Raw genomic sequence first — 9,377 nt, 5'->3', positions numbered from 1 at the left:
TTTTTTTTTTTTTTTTTTTTTTTGGTATTGGGAATTGAACTCACAACCTCATGTTTGCCAGGCAGGCGCTGTGCCACTGAACTATATCCCCAGCAAGAAGTCAAATTCTTGACAATGCCTTTTATTAATGTAAATTTAACTTTCCAGCTTTTCCTGGTGAGTGGACATGTTGTTAGAGATCTACTTTATATGGCATTATTTTAGCCACAACTAAATACATAACACAAATACTTTTTCTTCGAATCAAACATTTCAGAGAAGTCAAACATTTCATAAGCCATAGAATTGTGCAGAAAATATTGTTACTTATTTGGATTTTTAAGCATTATGAGCACTAGGGCCCCTTTTATTCCTATCCTAGCATTTTGATTTTGCCCTTAAGACTATTTTGAGATAATATGAAACTTTTTACTTAAGTTCTTCCTTGAACTTTTGACCAAACTTCAAATCCATAAAAAGGAAGCAGCCTTTGACTATTTTCTTATGAACACAATGGAAAGCCCTTCTACTACAAAGCTAGATAATAACAACAAGATATTGGGGATTTTTATGCAGTGATGCTTTATTGCTATTGGAACTTGGACAATTCTTTCTTAAAACTGCTACCACAAAGAATTTGCTTCATGGGATTTCACTGAACATTTATTTTTCCATTGCCAGATGGTTCTTAAAATTTTATGTCTTATAGTGGAATATGGTGATACAAGTTTACATGTACTCAATGGGAGTGAAAAGAAGTCTTTATCTTTTTACCTATTTTTGTATTTTAGCCTGTGATATTTCCTGGTATAATGAAAACATCACCATGCAGATTTTTAAAAATGCCAGTTGATGAAAATAGGACATCAGGGCAAAAGGTTTAGTTTTTTTAATGTATTCATTCAAAAATTATGCCCCTTGGGAAAATAATTCTCAGAACATGGATATTTAGTTACAAAATAAATAAGATTTCTCAGTTTCTAGCTTTATGATCTGAACAGTTTCTAGCATTATGTTTCATTTATGTATCTTATCTGTAAAATTATACTTGTAGTATCTTAATTTTGTAGGAAAATGGCCCAATTTTAGTTATAAATGTTATGAACATTATGCTTGCAAATACCCAGCAATGAGCAATACTCAACAAACACTTACATGAGAAAGGATGTAACAAAGAAGTAAAAACTGTACGTGCCAGACTTGCCCGTTTAGCAGCCCTCTAATTGCCAATATTGGTTAGCACATTTACTCCTAAAGCACTATGTCTAAATTGAGACACTGCAATGGGACATGCATTGTTGGTTCTGAGAGATAAAATACAACCAGGCCCCTGTGGCCAGTCCAGAGGATTTCACAAACAATCTGCAGTCCACAAACTCTGACCCATCTTGCAGAGACTGGTCTAACAATGGAAAACCAAACTCATATTAATGCCATCACTGATGATTCCAACTTTTCCTGCTCTACACTGCCTCACCATCCATTTACCCATAGCTCTTACCACGAAGAATTATAAACTCCCATATTGACACCATCTGCATCCCCCATTTTAAAAATTCATTAATGTCTTCTAATACACTCTTCTTTTGTCTATATTAGGATAATTGGCAAATACGCATGCACCTATGTCTCTACTCTAGCTCACTTTGAAGATCCTCATATGGTATGCAGGTCTCTCCAGGAGAATCCAGATACAATAGAACTAGCCCTACCAAAGCAGGGAAGAAGGCAACATTTGTGTTGTGCACACTACCCTTCCTCTACCTCATTTCCCTTTACCTCCCTCCCTTCCCTTTTTTCTTTCTTTCTTTCCTCTTTCTTTCTTTCATTCTTCTGTTATTTTTTTTTGTAAAGTGATTTGTTATCCTTCTTTGTTTTGTTTTTTTGTTTTTCTCCGGTACCGGGAACCGAACTCACTACCTTGTGCTTGCCAGGCAGACGCTTTGCCGCTGAGCTAAATCCCCAGCCCCCGGTTATCCTTCTTTTTACCTAGTTATCTCCTGTTCATCTTTCAACAGTCAGCTCAATGATCATTTTCCGATGAAACTTCCCAGCCCAAATGAAGCCATTACTTCTTCTAAAACCAGCCTTTTTTCTACACAACGCTTACCTCAGTTTGTAATGCTCATTTAGGGGCTATATGGTGATGATTATCTCTCCCACTAGAAGCTAAGATTCATGAGACAAAGAATTATGTCTGCATTAGTTCCATATCGGACCCCCAGTAGGTATTACAGGACCTGATATATAAATAAACTTTTCTTAAATAAATGTTTGAATTATTTCCTACTAAGGAATAAATAATTGGCATCAGCTTAATGTCTTTTTATTGTCAATGGCATTTTGAGTTTGAGGAAAAAATAGCACTGTCATAGAAATGTTCAGTGTGGGAATTTCCCAGGCAGAGAATAAAGCGGGATTGTTTTGGGGAAGAGACTTCTTCCTGATCCTTCATTGCGCCATTTCTGCCTAGTCCACATGAAGCCCAGATCTCAGAGTTACTGTTCCATTTACTCTCTGTCCTGTGTCCATTTCTTCTGGACTGAAAATGGGCAAATTTGGTCCCACTAACATCCTTATCACATCAATAGGGATGATCTAGTAATTCCTGACTACCCATGTTTCCTCTTCAGTGTTTGTATAACAGAACCCAGATTGAAATTTGGTGGGCTTTCTGATGTCCACAAGTGTAGCATGCCTTTCTCTGTTCATGGGAATGGAATTGTGTTTTGGAATGTAACCTTCCCTAACTCGATGGCACTATCTTTTTAAAAAATCTTTTCATGATGTTTATAATGGGTTTAAAAGTAGTATTTCCTCTTCCGTGCCCTTACTTTACCTCATATGTAAGCCACATCCTTTGTGCAAGTGTTTGCAGTCCACACAATGCTGTCCTGTCTTTGAGCAATTATACTGGAAAACTGCCCATTATTATCTCTTTGCGGTGGAAGTGAATTCATCTCCAGTATTTACACATGGATGACAATCAAGTCAAGGCTCTGATATAGTAAAAGCAGAATTTAACAACCTGATTTGGTGGCAGAATTTTTATTTGAATTTTGTATAATATCATCTCAGTTTGAATTTTGTATAATACCATTTTGAATTTTGTATAATACTATCTCAGTTTTCTCCAATATAATAGTTTTATGTTACAGATGAGGTGTTTGAAGTTCTCTCCATGAACCATCAGATTAAGAAACAGCTTTGTTAAAGGAATGGTATCATTTCCATGTTTTTAGTGTTTTGTTTATTGTCAAATCTATTATGCTAACCTAGTGAGAAGTGGGTTATTCTGTTGTCCCAGGTATAGCTAAAGTCTTCAAATGGTTCTTGGTGTGGTTGGAGGACTAGAATTAAATAAAATTAATAGCTACCTTCTGAAAATAGAGCTGGGAGAAACACAATGGCTAAATACAAATATATGTCATGAAATCTAAAGAAAAAATCAAAATGAGTCTTTGGCCTCAGGGGTTGTCAATAGGCTAATTAATTATGCTAATGTAGTAATTAAGGAGAGATTAGTTAGCCAAGAAACTACTGGAAAATGGAGTGCCAGAGGCAAACACTGGGAATTTAGGTCTAAATATTAAGGCTGATTCAGATCTTGGTCTAGTAAGCTTCGTAATCAATTCCCAACTCTGTGGGTGGCTATGGAATCATGATGTGGTATATGTTTGAATCAAATACACAAGCTTGCCTGCTCTGGCCATACTGTGGCATCTCATGCAACTTATCTTTGTGAAGATAGAAAGAGAATGTGTAGGTCAGGTTAACTTGATTGTCTACTCACCTTGGTTGTGATATTTCTTATTTTACAATTTTAAAAATTGTTCTGGGTGTTTATACATCTTTGTGCCATCTGGAAGAGAAAGACATACACAACTGGATTGACTTTGGGATATAAATCGCATCAAATTTTTAATCTTGCAAGGCATAGAGCCAGGACCTAAGCAGTGATGAATGTACTAAGACAAAGGTCAACCCCATTGGTATATTCTTCCCCTAACAGTGGCCAGCCAAGTCTGCCAGCGCACACAGTCTGCATAGATCTTTCTCACTAAAGGTCTTCTTTGACTTTTAACATTTTTTTTTCTCTCTCTGCTTTCTCTAAGCAGATAGAGAATCCTGACAGGAAACACACCCATACACAAACAAAACAAAACATCTTTGGAATTAAAAGACCCAGAGTTGGAATATTCTTCTTGCTAGTGTTAAATCACATTAGGCTAACAACAGTTGTAAATTTTAGTTTCCTTATATCTTTACACTGGAAACATGATATCTTGTGTTATTTAACATCAAATTAAAGCTATTTTTTAAAGAGCCAGCTTAATGTGGAAATGACATACAGTGGCCTTTAATAATGTATCTGCCTGAGTTTCATCTTCTTCTTAAGAAGAAAGGTGACAGGTACATCCAGTCTTTGGTTTGGAAAGGTATGATTATAGAATTACATTAATAGAATCCAACTGATTTTTCCCAGAAAAAGAAACAACACATGGGCACACATAATTGGTCACTGGATATCCTCTCATGTCTAGACTTAGAAAATTAGAGAGTTTTGGTTTGTGTTTCTATGGCATCGAAACCTAGACAAGTACAAAAATAGCCTGAGCTTGGGCATGCATCAGGAATTTCCTGATGCTGAGCATATGGGGGAAAAAGGCAGAAAAACCAAGACACATACTGGAGGGGGAAACCACATTTAATCTTGGAATATGCGTATGTTATCTGGATAAGCATATGTTATCAGTGTTATATTCTAATTTCTTCTTTTACTATCCATTCTTTCTGAATAACCAATTCTTGGGTCAACCTCCTCCTGAGATGTATGTCTTGCAGGCTCTGCCCTGTACATGGTGGTTTTTAAACCCACTCTTAACATTTAATTGTGTGGTTGGGAGAAAATCACTCATTTCCATCTACTGTAATGCTGTGACCTGTGAAAAGACTGATGATTGCCACATGTCAGAAAAATATGCTTTCATTCACTCAGACTGTTCTTTCAAGAAGGCACCCTTTCTTGAAGGCAGGGTGTTCTTCAGTGTTGATGTTGGAAGACTTCACAAGTGAGGGCTGTGGCTTTTCTAGTTGTGAACGATTTCAGCATAAACCAATGGGCAGATCCTGGCTAAATCTGCCTCACAAAGAACTATCTCTAGCCAGAGGACCAACTTAAAGGTCAATGTAAATGCTAGCATTATTAAGCAATAACAGTTGAAGAAAGGCATTCTGTAGATGTGGAAGAACTGGAGGAGGGTGAGGGTGGATGAAAGGTTGTTTATATACTGTTCTTCCTTACTGGAAAGGGCTTCTTGGGCTTCCTCCTTTTACACCCTGGAGGTTTTATTGTCTCACATTTTCTGGGGAGGAGAATATCGGGGGTTTTCAATGTCAACACGTACTTGGAATTTGGGGTTTTGAATTCCCTAATTGAGGCCCTAGGGAACTTGCAAGGAAGAGCACCAGACTCCTTCATTATCTTAATGGCTTCCAGGCGCTGCTGGACACTGGCCTTATTATAGGCCAGAGTCTCTGGAAACTGCAGGTGCTCTTTCAAAGTCCAGGTGGACAGTGAGGCAGTGCTGTCTGGAGGATGCCCTAAGCAGAGCACCGGTTGAAGTTCCCTGTGCGTTCAGAGTTGTTTCCAGTAGTGAAAGCAGGGGAGGACCTGTACAAAATCAAACCATCACACAATTCACTGTATCTGCTGACTGCAGAGGAACCTGCCACTTATTACACAAAGGACGATGATCTCAAGATAATGAAGAATTAATGGTCTGTCATTCACACCCTCATACCTGCTCAGGAAGTCCCTAGGACCTCCCTCTCATTCCACAGTGCTGCTATTGTGATCTTTGTTTTCAATACTCCCCATCTCAGGGGATGGAGGGTGTTCCGTATTGTGTCTGAGTGTGTCTGAGTGTGTGTGTGCGCACATATGTGTGCTCTTGAATATTTATGTTTTTCTATCACCTCTTTATAGTTTTGGTATAGATTTTAAAGTAATTCTCCTGTGCACATACCCTCCTAAATCTTCCAAACCGGACGCAACATCATTTTATCAAATACAGTACAGCTTTTTCTGTGTCCCTGGTTTAAATACAGGATGCTGTCATTAACTCCACGTTCGCCCCACTCCCTGTTGGCTCTCCAAATCCCACCCTAGGCCACCTTACACACTCCTCAAGGAAATATCATTTTACCCAGCTCATTCCCTTTGGAGCATTTATGACTGACTGACACAACTGAGTTGATTTCTTTTTTGTCTCATGTTGTCTGTCTCTTTGCCCTAAACTATATGCCCCAGAGAGGCAGGCCTCTTCCTGTGTTCTTTCCTGCTGTGATCTTGTAGCAATGCCCAGAACATAGTAGCCACTCAATAATAGTTTATTAAATCAATAGATAAATCAACAACTATCCCATTGATTTCACCACTCTAATGTCTTGCAAATCATGTTTAATTTCCGTTGAAACCCCCCCCCAGTTGGAGCCGGTATAATTTTTCTTACCAGTGACTGAAATAGCCCCCTAGCTGTTCTAACTGCTTGCACTCTCACTCCTTTAGGAATCATTGTCTCCCTCACCGCCTGAGGTCTTTCTGAACTGCAAATTGGCTCCTGTCATTGGACTGTTTGAGATTCCTAAATAGCTCCTCATCACAATACGCTTTGCAAGGTTTCTATACGGGTTTGTCTGGAGATACAACCTGAGGTTACCTACTACATGCACAAAATATCTTAAATCTCATGATTCATTCAATAGATGCATGTAGATTTTACATGCTAATCATTTAGTAACAAATATTTTAAATTTCCACTTAGCAAAAGCAATGCTACTAGAAGACATCTCTTGTTTATCCTGTGGTTTGGGGAGTTGATCTTTCCCAGATATAAAAATCTGAGAAATGCAAAAGTAGGTTGAGGTCAGATAAATATATTTGATTCACAAGACCCCTCAAATCCTGGTTCCTGGTAGTCTCTTCCTCCTGACTTCCTCCTCATGTCTCACCACTCCTGTATCTGCCTCCCCTACCCGGCTCAGCTGGGCATCACTCTTGCCTCCGGGACTGCTGGCAGTGCCCTCCTCTGTTCTTGTCAAGACCCTGTGCACTTCTGCTGTACGTTATCAGCTCCTATTGCTTAGTTTTGTGTCTGCAGCATAAGCCTATAAACTCTGAGGAAGGACAAGTACCTTGTCCAAACCTGGCCAAGCGCCTGGTGCATGTCAGACACTCAGTAAACATCTCCTGAAAGAATTACAGAATGAATGGATGAACAGTTGTTCTAAATAAGTGTTCATTTAAAGCCCCAAGGACTCTGATGTCTGAAAATAATTGGTATTTTAAAAATCAATGAAAAGCCATCCCCCCACACACACATTTAGCACTTTCTTCCCAAAACAAAAGAGAGAGCTATGTAAGGTTGAGCTTGGTGTCCAACTACTGGAACCTGTTATAATGCTTGGGACTGATCCAAATTAACTAAGACATATTAATTTCAAGGTAACAGCATCCTTCCTGACCTAGAAAGCACCCAAGAGTCAGGTGCAATCTGTTCAGATTGCAGAGTGAAGCTGAGCTCAGTTTTAAAACAGCACCAACACCTACCCTGCCTGTTACATCGTCATTGGCAATTGTAACTCATCTACTCACCTATTTCTTCTAATGTTTACTGTAAGAGTTTGTCACTGGGACTGGAAAATCTGATCAGCTGGGCTTTACTTGAATGCTCTGAGTTCAATGCTCTACTTAAAAAATTTAAAAATGCAACACTTTGCCATGGTACAGCTATGAGATGTGATCAAAATATACAGTGAATGTTAAAACTTTTTAAAAAATGATTACAGTGAAAAACACATTGGTATTAATCCCCTCAAAACTCTCCCCCTCACTTTGAGCATGCTTATCCCATTGTTCTTCCTGCTTAGCAAGTGTCTTTGTGAGTGGTGAAGAAAATAGGGTGTGTGCTGCTCCTAGGGTCATCCAATCGCAAGTCGGTCTATAGAAGCCTGATGGTGTGTCCTCATCCACCTTCCCCGACAGATCGGGCACGCCCTGACATCTGGCCTCTTCCCAAAGTCAAAGTGACCATGAAGGATAAATGTTTTTCATTAATTTAGAACTTACAGACAGTCATGACAGTACAACTGCAGATATTCATGAGACAGGACTTCTAGAGCTGCTGCAGCAAGTGGCATGAACAATATGATCAGTGTATTCAAAACAAGGGTGAGCATTTTGAGGGGACTTAATGGTGATGTGTCTTTTACTATAGCAAAGGTATTTTCTTCCTCAAATTTAAACATTCGTCATAGTTTGGATCATGCGTAGTAGGTGACTTAAAAATGTCTTGGAATTATTAGGACTAAAACCAAACATCCTGTACATTTTGGGTCATGCATGACAGAAGTGGAACAAGAAAACTGCATCTGGAGTCTTTTTATGGAGGAAAGTAGTTTACTCCTACTAAAAAATCTGAGTGGAGAGCAGAGGGTGAACAAGGGGGAAAAGGAAGCAATGGAAAGGGCTGTGGCCCCAAGGCCCTGAGCATGTAATGATTTGCAGCAATTGGCTAAGGAATGAGGGTAAGCAGCTCTGAATCTACTCCTCTGAGAGCTTAGAGTCTCCAACCAACCCTGACTCAAATGTGTGATTAAACACCACCTGGCCAACTATATGCAATTATTGACCAACAGCCAAAATAGGTTTCTCTACACACTGAAATTAAACAATGCAATAAATTAGTAACTATAAATGGAGATAGTTTCTTTATAAATGGTCAACAATTGATTCTTCCTGAATTATTCGACCAGTCACTGGCTTTGGTGTCCTTTTTATGCATGGGCTATGATTTGAGGTTTATTTAATACTTGATGCATCATTTAGAATGTTTTTCAATTTTGCTACAGTGTTTTCAATCAGTACAACTTAAAAATGGGTATTGCAGATTTGTTTATGAATTCTTCATCACTGATGTTGGTACAAGTTGGAACAGCCTGTTTTATTGTTATTTGCAGGCATTTCCTCTTGAGGTTACCAAAGGTAGCTACCACAGTGTCACAGCTATTCCCTCAACCACCACGGCCCCTTTCCCAAACACATACATCTCTCTTCTTCTAAGGAAAAGATGGGAGAAGGGGAGTGGGGACACCATAGAACCAGCCTGAGTATGGGCTCCTCTGCAGATCCAGCCAGAACATTTTTGTTTTTATCTTACATTTTCAGATAAGTTTTTAAACATTCTACAACTATATAAAAGGAAAGTTTTGGAAAACCACCCTTAAGAAGGAGATTTGAAAACTTGTATTCTAATAAGATGAAAAATGCAGAAGAAATAGATTCTTAGATACATATGAATTATCAAAATTGAATCAAGAAGATACAAAAATCCGGG

This window comes from Chinchilla lanigera, unplaced genomic scaffold (genome assembly GCF_000276665.1).
Source record: "Chinchilla lanigera isolate Chin_1 unplaced genomic scaffold, ChiLan1.0 scaffold00004, whole genome shotgun sequence".
NCBI lineage: Eukaryota > Metazoa > Chordata > Mammalia > Rodentia > Chinchillidae > Chinchilla > Chinchilla lanigera.
The sequence above is the reverse complement of the archived record's forward strand: the minus strand, read 5'-3'. Positions refer to the sequence as shown.